This window comes from Solanum lycopersicum, chromosome 10 (assembly GCF_036512215.1).
Source record: "Solanum lycopersicum chromosome 10, SLM_r2.1".
Classification (NCBI taxonomy): Eukaryota; Viridiplantae; Streptophyta; class Magnoliopsida; order Solanales; family Solanaceae; genus Solanum; species Solanum lycopersicum.
The window spans coordinates 31881632-31897866 of NC_090809.1; positions in this window are offsets into that span (position 1 = coordinate 31881632).

Consider the following 16235-nt stretch of genomic DNA (forward strand, 5'->3'; position numbering starts at 1 on the left):
ATCTTTTCTCTTCTAATCCTAAAATCCTTCTATTCTGTAGATTGTGGACTCATCAATGGCTGTTGTAATGACTTAGTTCAATTTCGTTTACTTTAGTTTAACTGTTTTTCATTTCCCAGTTGATTATTAGAAAATTGTTCCAAAAATTTCCGTTATTCCATTAAATTTTTCCACGTTAACTATACAATTTAACGCCAAGTCATAACAACTTGCAGTGTTGCTCTCGTATTTAGCCTCGACATTTAGAGATTTCATAGGATACTCGATCAGTTACAAATTTTGATGAATGCATATTTAGTGTAGGGTTCTTAGAGTACAACAAATCTTAATTTGGGGGTTGAATAATGTTTTGTTTTGAACAAAGAATAAATAGAGAAATATGAGTTTCATTAGATTTGTATTCTTACGAAAATTATATATTTGAACATATTTTGACCATTCGGGAGTGTTACTTAAGAAGAAGGTTGTAATTTGACACTTGGGCCTTTGGTTTGAGGCATGTAGAGATTTCTTACCTCTATGAAGTATTAGATTTAATGTATTAAATAAATATAAGGATAATGGGTAATGAGGGGTCCCCGTATGTATATATGAGATTACAAGCATTTATGCAGGTACTAATATAATATGGAGAAATTTACAAGAAATTGATTATTGGTTGATAATACCATAAGTTGAGATGTGATCGAATTGTTGAGACTTCGGAATTATGTCAACTCGATTTTGATTAATGACCCTTAGTTATAGGGTCGATTGATAAATCCATATTATACATTTGTCCATACACATTCATACCACTCTTAATATTGTTGCATGATAATGATTGGTTGATGCTATTCATTGAGTTATTTATGAGATTCATATCCTTATAATGCCAATGGAAAATGGTTCTAGCAACTGACATCATGCAAAGACAATGGGAAATGGTTTCGGCGAGTGGTATTATGCCTATAAGAAATGGTTCCGACAAGTATATGGACATCATGAGTCCTCCATGGATCCCAACTATCCGACAGAGGAAGCAGGTTTATACCGAATTTTGGCCATTGCATTACAATTCATCTGCATTACATTTTATATTAATTGACATTGAGTTATTGAGATGATTCTGTTACTGAATTGACTTGATACATCTGAGATATTGTGCGATGTTGTTAGTGGTATAATTGGTCTATTTTGGAAAAAACACATGTTCTAATTGTTATATTGAGATGAGTTACTTTATGACTTAGTTGTACTTATTGAGAAAGAAACTTTTAGGGTATATATCTTGTCGCTTCTAGGAAGGATTAGGAATCAATTCTTGTTGAGTACAAGTGTTTTTCGTACCCTCTTTATACTTGCTGCACCCTTTTGCATGCAAGAACTAAGCAAGGTACTAGCGATGTTTGATTTATTGGTGGGAATGATATTATTGATTGTTGGAATTCAGGGTGAACTGCTTTCTATTTAGCAGTACTTGATTCTAGAGACTGTTTTACTTCATGTCTTATTTTATTCTAAACAATCATTATAGCTCTCAACCCTGTCTCCCTTAGTTTTCCCCAGTTGCATGTATAGACCCTAATTGTGTCACGACCCAAAGTATACTGTAAAAGGTAGGGCATCCTTCATGTCACCACACGGCGTACGTGACCTCTCGGAGGAATTGTACTAGCCCTTAGACATCATTTATTGCATAAATACAAAAAATAGTGCGGAACTAAAGCTTTTCTTTCAAAACATAATGCGCAATCATTTCATAAAACTTCTAACATATGTATCAAAAACAATTTATGACAACATGAGTACAAATGTCTTGGGTCACAACCCATAAAATTCTAACATAGTAAACACATAAAAGACAACATAAGAGTGATATCCTCGGATACTATGAAGACTCACCAATCTTTACTTCTTAACAAGCCTTGGAGAAAGAAACTCAATATCCTCAAAAAATTACATTGGATTAGAATGTTGTCAACATATGCATTAGTACAAAATGTACCAAGTATGGAAACTATCACACCAAACATAAAATATCTCAAAGTGTTAGTCAATAATAGAAATAATCATAAGAGATAAAGTCATAAGCATAACATGAATATCATAAGAATAATAAAGCAACTTAAAGCATATAAGAGTTCATACTTAACTCATTGTCCTCACAAGCCGCCTCCAAGTATACTTGTGCAAAGCAAAGGTAGCATCCCATACTACTACCAAAGATAAGTACCTCACATTGTTCATTCTTGATCATAACCCACTTTCATAATTAAGTCTTAAATTAATCATAACATATGAGCTATGCCCCTAGGACACCTCATAGCACACTTGTGCAATGGATGTTTAACATCCTATTCTACCTCACACACTAAGCATATCTTGGATTCACCCTATTCCTTTTCATTTTTGTTTATGAGTCTCTAGTAGACATACTTCATATTGTCAAGGAGATATCATCTTAAGTCAATCATGTCATGGAAAGAAATCGTAGCCATTACCCAAGCTAAACATACCTAACATAGGGGTCATGTCATAGGTAGCTTCAAGTCATACTTATGCCATGTATGGATAGAATCCCATACTACCATCCACTCTAAGTACTTCTCCAAGCTAACATAATCCAAGCTAACTAAGTAAGGAAAACACCCATCCTAACCATCATGCAACCAATCATGTAGATGCAAGCTAATCATATAGGAGTATGAATCCTTAACCCTAAGCTATCATGATAAACTAATCTCAATCAATTTCATGAAATTCACCTTGCATGCAAGTCAAGCTATCATGAAATGCACCTTGCATGCAAGTTAATCTATCATTAGGAGAGTATAGGTCTTTCTCCTAAATCTATCATAAAATGGATTTGGTCTAACCAAGTAAAGCTATCATGAAGGCACTCTAGTCATACTACTTCAAGCTATTATTAGGAGAGTTTCATTACTCAATCCCAAGATATCATGAGAACCACCATTCCCAAGATTCCATGATCAAGCATCCTAGAAACACATGACCAAGCTAAACATGAAAGAGATTACTTCCTGCATCCCAAGCTATCATGAGATTCATCAACTCAAGCTATCATGAGACCTACCATCTCAAGATAACACACCTTGGTCTTATCTTACCAAGTCAACTAAACAAGAAGAGGCTTATTCAATACAACCTCAATCTATTCTAGTTCATCATGTTTTGATTCATTTTAGGTTATTAGGTCAACCTAGAATCCATCTGTGTGAGAGAACTTGCTTCCCCTAGCTTGTTCATGTCTAAGAGTAAAAGAGAAGAAAACATCATCACAATCCCTTCATAATGAATTCAAACTTTAAGAACTCACATCAATGTCATATAGTCCCTACAATTGATTACTTCCCTCAATTCATCATGATCTATGTTCAGTTACAAGTTTATTCATTCAATTTGATCATTAGAAGGTTAGTGTGGGCATACATAATCACATATGTTCAATTCCAACTTTACAAGTCAAGATCATCCTAGATCAATTAGGCCTAGTTAAATTCATATTTAACTCATTCAATCATGATCAATTAGCATATAATACAATTGAATTAAGAATATCAATTTAGAACCTTCATTTTGACTAAAATCACCATGATCACCTTTAACACCAATTTCTACAATTCGCCATGAAAACCTCATGAAAACATCACATAATCATCATATGAACATAATTGGATGCTATCCGCTATATTTGGATTACAATCAAGCATAAACCACAATGCAATCACAACCCTCTCTAGATTGGGGTCTTTGGATTCATAATTGAGGAAAATGAGGGGACTTCATGGATGGAAGAATCCATGAAGTAATAGGATTCACATACCTTACATTATAGAATTAAACCCAACTTGAATCCTTGGTGAAATTCGTCCAAAGAGCAGCCCCCAATTTCTCTTGTTCTTCTATGGTGTTGTTGAGAGAGTCGTGGAGAGAGGAGAGTTTTTTGATTTGGAGTCTAATGTATAAATAGCTCTTTTATTGTTTAAATACTCATAAAATACCTAAATCCACCTAAAATAACTGCCCATTCATTTATTTGGACGTGGGCTAGAATTCCCAAAACACCCTTGCCTTTGCCGAGACACCTTCAGAAAACTTGTAGGTGTCTATCGATGGGCCCATCGACGGACCGTCGACCAACCAATGGACTGTCCTGTAGGTCCTTTGTTTTGGTCAGAGACCCTGCGAATGGAAGCTTCATCTCCCAGACTAACTATGGGGCTATGCCCCAATAGACGAGGCGTCAACAACACAACGATCCGTCGTTTGGCAGTCGTTAGTTAGGATTGATTTTTGGAAGTTTTGATCGACAAGTTGGGTCCTTCTCAAGGACCCTTATGGTTGTACTTGGAGATTCGTGCACAAACGTTTCCAACTCCTATACGTAATTCTAGATTTTAGGAACCTTTCCTATCAATTTGATCCCCAAACATTACTTAAAACCTCATGAAACATACTACGACACACAAGCATGTCTCAAGGCTAACTTTCGAGTGTCTTGGACGTTTGACCTCCAAAATCTTCCAAACTTCGCAAACTAGCTCCTAATTCATTTATTCATCATTTTAAGACCTTATAAGATCAAGACACACATGTTAGTATCTATTTTTACCTAATTCATTTATGGGTCTTACAATATCCCCCACTTGAGAAACATTCATCCTCAAATGAGACCTTATAAACACTTCTTAAAGGACCAACTCTAGACTAGTAGCCCATAGTGTATGCACTATACCTAAAAACACATATCCAAATCAAGGAAACAATTCAATTCGAAGCTAGACATAGATACACATGACCATATAAAGACCTTATGGAAAGGTTCCTTATCCCCCACTCTGGAATAAGCTATACATGTCTTTCAAACATCAATTCATCATCATTAGAAAAATAAAAAATCACAAGGAAAATCATAATCATAAGAAATTCTAGAAATTTTCATAAATCATTAGAGTGACACATACCGGAAAGGGACATAAGGATATCATTCGGGATCACTCTTGGATCAGAGAGCATAGAACCTATTCTTCCCTTGCGGAACATCTTCCACCTTATTGAAAACAACTTTATTTCCTTCTCTCACATTAGATTTTGACTTAAGGCAATCTTTCATCATATGACCACTCTTACCACATCCATAACAACTATCTATACCGTCCAAACACCTACCCTCATTTTTCTTGCCACACCTAGCGCAAGTAGGTTTGGGAAACTCATTACTCTTCTCTTGAGGTCTAGGGTTAGACATCCTCTCATTATCATACCTAGAAGTACTAGAGTAGCCTTGTCCAAAAGACTTTTGTCAATTCTAAGAATGACCATGTCCACCGGACCCTTCATTTTTCATCCTACTTCTCTTTCTCTCATTCTTAAGTTTGTATTCCTCTATTTGTTAAGCAAACACCATTAGTCAGGAAATATCCATATCATTAACAAGAATTTCCATACGACACTCTTCTTTTACTAGTTCGGACACCCCCGTATGAACCTATTCATCAAGCCTCTAGGGTTTTCTACCAAGCTTGGAGCATATTTAGACAATTGAGTAAACTTCAAATAATACCCTTTAACACTCAAATTTCCTTGTTTGAGGTTTATGAATTCCCCCAACTTAGCCTCCCTCAATTCCCTAGGAAAGAACCTATCAAGGAAAGCCGACTTAAAACCTCACACTCTATGGGACGCGCCCTTATCGGTCTAGAATACTTCCATTTCTCATACCAAACTTGAGTTACATCTTTGAATCGGTAAGCGGATAGCTTTGATTTCTCCCGAGAAGTAAATGCCATGATAGCAAGAGTCTTATAAACCTCATCTATGAACCTATTTGGATCTTCCTCCACCATGGATCCACAAATTTCGGAGGGTTCATCCTCAAGAACTCCCTAATTCTATAGGCACACATTCTCCCTTTAGGGTTTTCCACCACCACCCTATTAGCTTGGGCCGTCAATGCTTGAGCCTAAAAATTCATAGAAGTCCTAAATTCCTCTAGAGTAGCATTTCCCACTTGTTGAGCATTAGGAACTTTAAAAGGGACTTGATCTCCTTGGGGAGGAACCTCTTGATCATCATTGCCATCTCCTTCCCTTCTAGCATTAGACCTAGTGTTAGCCTTAACAAAATCATAGGCAAACATTAGAAGTAGGGCTTACTCAAGCCAAAATCTATTGCACGACTTGAAGAATGAAGAAGTGAAACTTTCCTAAGCATCCAATAGCGTCCTAGTCATAGATATGTCGTGACTTACAGCAATGAATGAGACTCTACTAGATATGTTTTTGCGACATCCTAAGACCATTTCATAACCTTGTGCTCTGATACCAAGTTTATCATGAACCAAATACACTGTAGAAGGTAGGTCATCCTTCAAGTCGCCACACGGCGCACTTGACCTCTCGGAGGTCTTGTACTAGCCCTTAGACATCATTCATTGCATATATATGAAAATTTGTGCAAAATAAATCTTTTCTTTCAAAATATAATGCAAAATTATTCCATAAAAATTCTAACATAAGTCTCAAAAATCATATATGACAACATGATTGTAGATGTCTTGGGTCACAACCAATGAAAGTATAACATAGTAAAGATATAAAATACAACATAGGAGTGATTTCCTCGGATGCTATGAAGAGTCACAAACAAGCCTTGGAAACTCTACCCTTGGAAGCACCTCAATCTCCTCAAGACCCTACATTGGATTACAATGTAGGCAAAATATGTGTTAGTACGAAATGTACGAAGTATGGAAACTATCATACCAAACATAAGTAGAGCGGTCAATATGGGCTAGGCCACCCCATTCGGGCTAACCCATACAGACTTTGATATTTTACGGTCTAAGCTGGGCTAACCAATTTTTTGTGTGGGCCAAAAAACAGTCGGCCCAACCCACAAATACGTGGACTACAAGATTGTGGGGCCAGCCCACTTTTTTAAAAATTATATTTTTGTAATTCTTATTAAATTAAATTATAAATTATAGTTTGAAAATACTATCATACATATCTACAAAATAATGTAACATAATGTTAATGTTACTACTTGTTAATTAAATTCACTAATAAAATTATCTTTATAATATTTATTAAGTTTTTTTTCAAGTAAAAGTATAAATATCTTAATAGAAATACTAACCTAATTGTTTTGAGTTTGAACTCTATTTGATTTTAAATTCTAATGTTATATTAAATATTTCAATTAATCTTTATTGGCCCACAGGATAGTCCTGCCAATATTTCTCAAGCCCAAGAAATCGACAGACTTACTCATGCCGGGCTAAAAAGCCCATTTCTTAAATATGCTCCAAATATATTAGCCCAGACCTATTAAATTCTAGGTTAGGCAAGGCCGTCCCAACGAGCCTATCCCATATTGAGGGCTCTAAACATAAGATATCTCAAAGGGTTAGTCAATAATAGACATAATCATAAGAGAAAAAGGCATAAGTATAACATGAATATAATAAGCATAATAAGGCGTCATAAAGCATATAAGTTTATACTTAAATCATTGTCCTTCTTAGTCAAATGAACTACTTCACAAGCCACCTCCAAGTATACTTGTGCAATGCTAAGGTAGCATCCCATACTATTACCAAAGCTAAATACCTCTCTTTGGTCACACTTGATCAGAACCCATTTTCATAATTAAGACTTAAATTCATCATAACACATGCGTACTATGCCCCTAGGATACCTCAGAGCACACTTGTGCAATGCATGTGAGACATCCTATTCTACCTCACACACTAAGCATATCTTGAAGTCACCCTATTCCTTTTCATTTTAGTTTAGGAGTCTGTAGTTGACCTACTTCATATTGACAAGGATCTATCATCTTAAGTGAATCATGTCATGGAAAGCAACCATAGCCACTACCCAAGCTAAGCATACATAACATAGGGGTCATGTCATAGGTAGATTCAAGTCATACTTTTGCTATGTATGGATAGAAGTCCACACTACCATCCACACTAAGCACTTCTCTAGGCTGATCTAATCCAAGCTAACTAAGGAAGGAAAACACCCATCCTGACCATCATTCAACCAATCATGTAGATGCAATCAAATCATAGGGGAGTATGAATTCTCAACCATAAGCTATCATGAGAAACTAATCTCAAGCTATTTCATGAAATGCACCTATTTGTAGTCAAGCTATCATTAGGAGAGTATAGACCTTTCACCTAAAGTTATCATGAAATGGCTTTGGCCTAACCAAGTTAAGCTATCATGAATGCATTTTAGTCATGCTACTTCAAGCTATTCTTAGGAGAGCTTCATTACTCAATCTCAAGCTATCATGAGAATCACTATTCCCAAGATTCCATGATCAAGAATTCTAGCAACATATGACCAAGCTAAACATTAGAAATTTTACTTCCTCCATCCCAAGCTATCATGAGATTCATCACCTCAAGCTATTATGAGACCTACCATCTCAAACTACGACACCTTGGTCATATCTTATGAAGTCAACTAAACAAGAAGAGGCTTATTTAATACAACTTCAAGTCATTATAGTTCATCATGTCTTGATTCATTTTAGGTTGTTAGGTCAACCTAGAATCCATCTATGTGAGAGAACTTGCTTCCCGTGGCCTGTTCATGTCTAAGTATAAAAGAGAAGAAAACATCATTACAATCCCTTCATAAGGACTTAACCTCCAAAGCAATCGCATCAATGACATACAAGACCTACAATTGATTACTTCCCTCAATTCATCATGATCCATGTTCAATTACAAGTTTATCCATTCAATTTGATAATTAGAAAGTAAGTCTACGCATACATGATCACATAAGTTCAATTCCAACTTTACAAATCAATATCATCCTAGATCAATCAGTCCTAGTTAAGTTCATATCTAGGTGATTCAATCATGATTAATTAGCATATAATACAATTGAAATAAAAAGATCAACTTAGAACCTTCATCTTTCCTAAAATCACTATGATTACCTTCAAAATCAATTATTATAATTCACCATGAAAACCTCATGAGAATATTACATAATCATCATATCAACATTATTGAATGCTACCCGCTAGATTGGGATCACAATCAAGCCTAACCCATAATACAATCACAACCCTCTCTGGATCTTTTGAATTCACGATTGAGGAAAACTAGGGGGACTTCATGGAATGAAGAATCCATGAATGAATAGTCTTCACACACCTTAGGTTATAGCCTTAAACCCATATTGAACCCTTGGTGAAATTTTTCCTAAGAGTAGCCCCCAATTTCTTTTCTTCTTCTATGATGTTGTTGAGAGGGTTTTGGAGAGGGAGAGGTCTTTGATTTGGAGTATAATATCTAAATAGATTTTTTATTGTTTAAATACTCATAAAATACCTAAAAACACCTAAAATAACTACATGTGCATTTATTTGGATGTGGGGTGAAATTCCCATTATACCCTTGTCGTGACCGAGACACCTTCAAAAAATATGCAGGTGTCATTGACGAGCCCATCGATGGGGCATCGATCAACCAAAGGACCGTACTATAGATTTGTGGTTTTGGTCAGAGACCCAGCAAATGGAGGCTTTATATCCCACACTAAGTATGGGGCTACGCCCCAATTAATGAGGCGTCAATAGGACAAAGGTTCATCGTTTGACAGTTTTTAGTTCGGACTCCTTGGGTTGTCGTGCCTGGATGTTTCCAACTCCAATACATTTGTCTAGATTTTAGGAACCTTTCATATAAATTTGAGCCCCAAACACTACTTAAAACCTCATGAAACATACTAGGGAACACAAGCACGTCTCAAGGCTAACTTTCGAACGTCTTGGATGTTTGACCTCCAAACACTTCCAAACTCCTCAAACTAACTCCTAATGAATATATTCACCATTTTTAGACCATATAGTCTCATTAAACACATGTCAGTATATTGCATCCGAATTATTCCATGCAATCCAATCAGTGCTCAACAATAGAATAGTGAGTCATAAACCTTTATTATTTAAATATCACCTATATCATACAACAAAAATTAGTATGCACGTTTTTACAAAACATAGGTAAAAGAAGAATATTAAATAAAGTTTTGTTCTAAATGACAAGTTCAAGAAGTGTGAAAAACCAATCAAGAACTCTAGGACTGAGAGGTGTTGTCGTCAAAGTCGAGTTTCTTCGGTGGGCCATGCCCTTCATAGCCCTATCCATAAAGGTGAAATGCTAGAAGTCCCTATCTCAAATCGGGGAATACCCTATCCATAAGCAACACAAGTGAAGACAATCTTCAAGTTCTTCCATGTCTGTACCATCAAGACGACTCTCTCCAGACCCTTCAACCTCTCCTAGCGCAGGTCGTGACGGAGCATCTCAACCTTTAGGGCAGTGATGGGTAAAATTGGAGTGGTGTCTATAAACAAACGTCCCAATATCCTTCGAAAAGTCGTCGGCTCCTCTTCTACCCGTGCACTTTAAAGTGGGGACGAGACCGGGTGGGATGAGTGTCGTCGCGTTCCTTGTTGTCCGTCTCTGCAGCCGCCTGACTATTACTGGCCCTATTCGTCCTCTTCCTCAGGAAGTAGAACTATTCGTAAACAAAAGAGGGTAAAGGGGGTGGGATCCATATGGAGTACCTCATAGTGTCAAAGAGGGGCACCCTCGCTTATTTGTAGCGCACTTACAAATCTCGGTAGGAAAAAAATCTTCTTGTTGCCCCAGTAGAAAATCTTCCACTAGAAATTATCTGCGCCCCCACATTCAACTCAATGTCTTGCACTTCACACACAAATAGAAAGGCCCGAGGAAATGTCATACTAGTGCAATTGACCTACGGGCGAATCCTCCTAGTAACCAAGTGCAACCTCCTCTTAGAATCCGGTGACCAGTCCTCCCTAGTGATACCCTCGGCGGTAGGCTAATAAACTCTGCCCTGACGCCCAGGATCCACAAGATTATCCATCAACCAACCTAGATCCATCTCCCTTAGCTTGGCCTCATACTCCGCATTCGAGACCTTGGGCACCTGATCTATAGTTGTGGCATTTAAGGGGATCTCGAATTCATGTATATGAATGTTGATATGAGGATTGTCCCTACGAATGGTAGGAACAATATAAAACTCCCAGACTCAGTTGGCACCTGCAAAAGGGGGATCCTCAATAAGTGGAGCCAATTCGAACTCCATCAGGCGAGCAAAAAAGGCATGCACCTGCTCCTCCAGCTTGAGTAATACAAAACCCTCTTGCAACAAAATTTGTCGTTTTGGTAGTCAGGATGACTTTCCCGATTGGAAGCATAGGGAAACCAGACAAAACTGTAGATTTTTTTGTTAACACTAGACATCTAGAGAAGACTGCAAAAGTTGGATGGTATATGTTAGAGGATGATAGGATTAGATCATTTAAGTCTAAAAGGTGGAAAAAATTGAATTTAAGTGGCTAGAGGCTACTGCCCCACGGAGTCCCGCCACAGCGGTCCAAATTCAATTAGAGCAAGACGAGGGAGGTTGCTATGGCGGGATGAAGGGCACCAAAGCGACCTTTATCTATGACGAACGTCAGGCGCGATCATGCCACCTCTTAGTCCAAAAATCCTCAATTTCAACAGAATTTCAGCAAATTAGAAGCTATTAAGCACGCTAGGACTTAAATATACTACTATTTCAGCAAATAACCCCTAAATAGTTCACAAATCTCAGTTTCTATGAAGATACCTTCAACTTCCCCCCACCCATTTTGGTACCGATTCGACCATATTTTTAAAAAAAATCCCTACGTCTAAAATGTTTTGGATATGTTAGGGGACGTAAGGGAAGTATCCATACTACATATTTTTCTAATAAATCAAACATCCTATGCTCATTTTTGAATAAACACCCCAAAACCTATTCTAATGAATCGTCTAAAGTCAAGCAAGCGCAGATAAGTAATATAACAAAGAAAAAAAATAAAGAGCAAGAAATTTTTACATTATTTTTGACATTCAAAGAAGGGTAATCGAGATATTTTGGGAGTTTTTGTAGGTAAAGAAGGAGAAATAGGAAAGTTTATTCGCTCCCCCCTTTACTGTCTTCGATTTCCCGCTACAACGGGAGATTTCTTTCCATAACGACCTCACCTCGGCGGAAGGGATAACTCCCTAGAAGGTTCAAGCTGTGTAAGTTGGACGCATTTTTTTCTTAATGTGGTGCTTTCAAATCCTAAACGAGCCCCTTAAGTATAACGCCCTTCGTGTTGTGAATATCTGAAAAGTCACCATTCGTCATGGTGTTGTAATGGACAAGATCATTAGTTAAAAGTACCCGAATATAAGGTGTGTGATGATCCATTCGCTGGTCGTTCGAGGACAAAGAAATGGTGAATTGGTATCTATTGTAACGATCTGAACCTTCATTATTTAGGAAAACCAATACTTTGGGAAAATACTGGGCCACTGTCCCTCTAGGCTGGGAAGATGCCGCTAGGGCAGCGACGCAACGATGGGCTAAGTTGCCGCAAGAGCAGGTTGGATGAGGCATAATGTAGATAACGTAAAATATTATTTGCTTATTCTTCCAAAAAACATATAATTAGACGGTAAGCATCCCAGAAATCCTCCAAAAACTTATTTAGGTTGGGGAAAGAAGGAGCAGAAGATTTCTAGCATAAGAAGATTGAAACCTTGCGAATTTATGGTTAAATTCACCGTCTTGTTATCTGGAAAACCAGAATTGGAGTTATAATTTTGTGCAGTAGCTTGGCCCACAGGTAGGCTAGGTTTATTATATGAGTAATTAATTTGTGATTATTGTGTGGTATAAAGTTATTCAATAGTAGTAATTTTCCTTATATGTGTAGACTAAGATAGAACCAAAATGAAAGGGGTAAAAGTCTAGATTGTAGGCAAGGGCCTAAAATATCAAGGAAGAGTGAAGGAAAAGATGCTTTTTCTTTGGACCTTTTGGCTAGGGGGAAGCTTGGTCTCCCAAGTGACTTGGCATGTGGCCAATGTGCACTTGTAGTTGCCTAATAGACTGTCACCGTGACCTAGCTGTTGGAAATTAAGGCGAGCTATGTTGAGGCTTGCCAACTGGGTTGGCGCATCACCCAAGGGTCCTCCTCATTGCCTAGTGGGCTGACTCCTTGAAGAGTCATTCTGGAAAATTATGCAAACCAAGGGTCTACTTGGCGAGTTGGCTAGTGCCCTTGGCGAGCCAAACTGGGCAAGTTTGGTGGTTTTAAGTTAGAAAGTTAGTTGTCTTCAGTTATTCTTCCTAAATTGGTCCTACATTATTTTAATCTTTCCCTTGTAAGTATATAAGCTTTTTCGACTGAAATTTTCCTGAATTAAGTCACTTTTCTAGAATAAAAAGGAAAACTCAAGAACTTCATTTTCTCTAAAAGATTTTCTCTCTGTAGAACTCAAAGAAGAAAAAGAGTTGAATTGGATCTAGGGCTTGAAGATTCAAGGAGATTTCACTCAAATTTCGTGAAGAACCATTTTCAGGTATGTTAGTCTTCATCCTTGGATAATTTCCATCCAAGGAGCCCCTTCAAATTTAAATTCAAAACTAGTGAATTTTCTTAATTTAGGGTTTGTGTTCAATCTTATGGGTTCTTTCTAAAAACTTTTTTAATGGTTGATTTATGATTTAATTGATGTATTATTGTTGATTTATGATAAATTCACCCAAGTACCCATGAAATCCCTAATTTGCCAAAGTTGGATCTTGTGATATGATTTGTTGATTCCTCAAGGATTGATATGAGGTTCTTCTTATTATTGTTGGGTTACTTAAATCTGATATCAATTATGTCTATCTTTGTAATTGTGGATATGTTGATGTCTTGTGATCTTCAAAGTCAAGATATGTTAATTATACATAATTTTGAGGGCTATGTAAGGCTCATAAGAACACTTTGAGAGTAAAGTGAAATTTATATGATCTAGTTGTTGTTGTGTTGGGTTTGATTTTCTCCTGAACACATTTGTGTATGAATATGATATGATGCACAAGGTTTGTCACGTATGATGATTCTAAGGTTGGAGGACTAGTCTCACCATATGAATCTAGGAGCTATATCATAATTATGTTGGATAGATTATCAAGATATTCTACAATAATTAGCAGTTTAAGTCTAGACTTTATATGAACTCAATGGGAACTAATGCTTAGCACCGAGAGGATATAAATATGAGATGAAAGATTATACTCTAGTTGAGTCTGGCTTCCCAAATGGGTTCCTCTTACACTAGTTGAGTCCAGGTTCCCAAATGAGTTCCTTTTAGACTAGTTGAGTTTGAATTCCCAACGTAGTTATCTCATGGCGTGGAAACCTTCTACTTTAGTTGAGTCTGGGTTTCTAGAAGCAATATTTTTATCCTATAAACTATGTGCCCACATAGGTCTTTAGCAAGTAGATCTACTTAAGCTAAGATTTTGGTTTACCTTAGGCAAGTTGGACAACCCTTTTTTCGGTATGGGATAGACACCGGATTCCATGTTATCTCTCATGGTATATATCAATTAAGTCTTATTTCTTAATGTATATATATGAACAAGAAGATGATATATATACCAAAGATACTCAAGAAACTTTACTTAGTATAAGTACGGTATGAGACTTTACTCATGCATTGCACGAGTAGACTTTGAGAGTAGTTATGATGTGTTGCTACTATGAGATGATGACGCATACATTTTGATATAGTTTATGACTTATCATTTCCAATATATGCATGATAAATTCTAACTTGGTAAATTGTATGGTCTTCAACCACAATTTCCTTTTAGCATAATTAATGATTTAGTGCATGGCTATTATACTTGGTGCCTTTTTGTACCTACTCATATTTTCAACATTTTTCTATAAGTGTAGGGACCGGTTGTTGAGGTGTGATTCTTAAATTATTCAAGGCTTGGGTTGACTATCCCATTTCTTGTTGGTGAGTCCTCATGGTTTGAGGACGGATAATGATTTTTAGCTTATTTCATCGTACTTTCATTTGAGAACTATGTTACTCTATTTTGAGACTCCTATTGTAATACATGACATTTTGAGACAAGTATAGACTTCTGCTTTACTTTATGAAAATTTCTTACGGCTTTGAAAAGGTGTTTTTACTCCTCATTATTCTTTGATATTATGTTATGAATGTTAAGGGCTTTTATGAGACCTCTACGGGGTCAAGTACACAGTTTTATATCTAGGGTTTACCCCTTGGGCCATGAAAATAAAATTAGAAGAAATTATGTGTAAGCGTTTGTGCATCAAGTAGAGGATGACTTAAATCATAGGAAAAAGCCTTAGCCGATGAACTAGGGCTAGGCATGATTGAGTTATTGTTTTTATAATGCAGGTTGATGAATGCTTCATTATGAAGACTGTGATTCCATATTGAGGTGATGTATGTTAGACTTTTAGAAGATATTTCGTTATAATTCATGTAAGTATGCATGCGAATGTTGCAATATTGATCACACTAATCATATATGGGGATAATTGAATGAGGTATGTCATGAATCATGACTTGATTGAATGAATGTGAGAATATACATTGTGATTGTGATTATGGCTTGTTGATTGGATGCATTCCGACACACTAATTTGGACATGGGACGGTTTCCACGCACCGACATAAATATTGGAATGAGTGTCATGATCCAACACACTAACTTGGACGGGTACCATATACTAGAATGTTAATAGTTTGGTTGTGTGTTCCATGAGAGGACCAATGAGTTGACATAATTACATATCATGAAATTGTGAAGTTGTACGTCGTTCTTAAGTGATAATTTATATTGTATTGTTCCTGAAGGTTTAAAAGATTATGATGACATATATCTATTTGTTGTACTATGTTTATTTAACTAGTTATACATCCGTTGTTGAATAAATCGTGAAGGGCCAAGGGTTCATGAGTTGCTAATATTTGATAGAAAAATGTTGTATGTGTGTCACGGACTGGGTAAGAGGACCAGAAGGCAAGGGTTTTTCATGTGTGGTTAGTCAGATGCTGGTAGTTGTAATGGTGGACTATTTTATGAGTTAGAACGGTTAGACTACTGTTGAAGCCCAACTTTGGACCTCCGCAATATAAATTAATGATCGAGCTTGTTCAATTTCAAATGATTTAAAACAATTAGTTTTATAAAAAAAATTTTAAAAAGTGGTTTGTAAGTTATTTTAATTACCTTTTTCACCTTTTATAACTTTTCATAATATACGTGTTTTAAATAATTATGTATATAATTAGTATATTTTATGAATATCCAAAA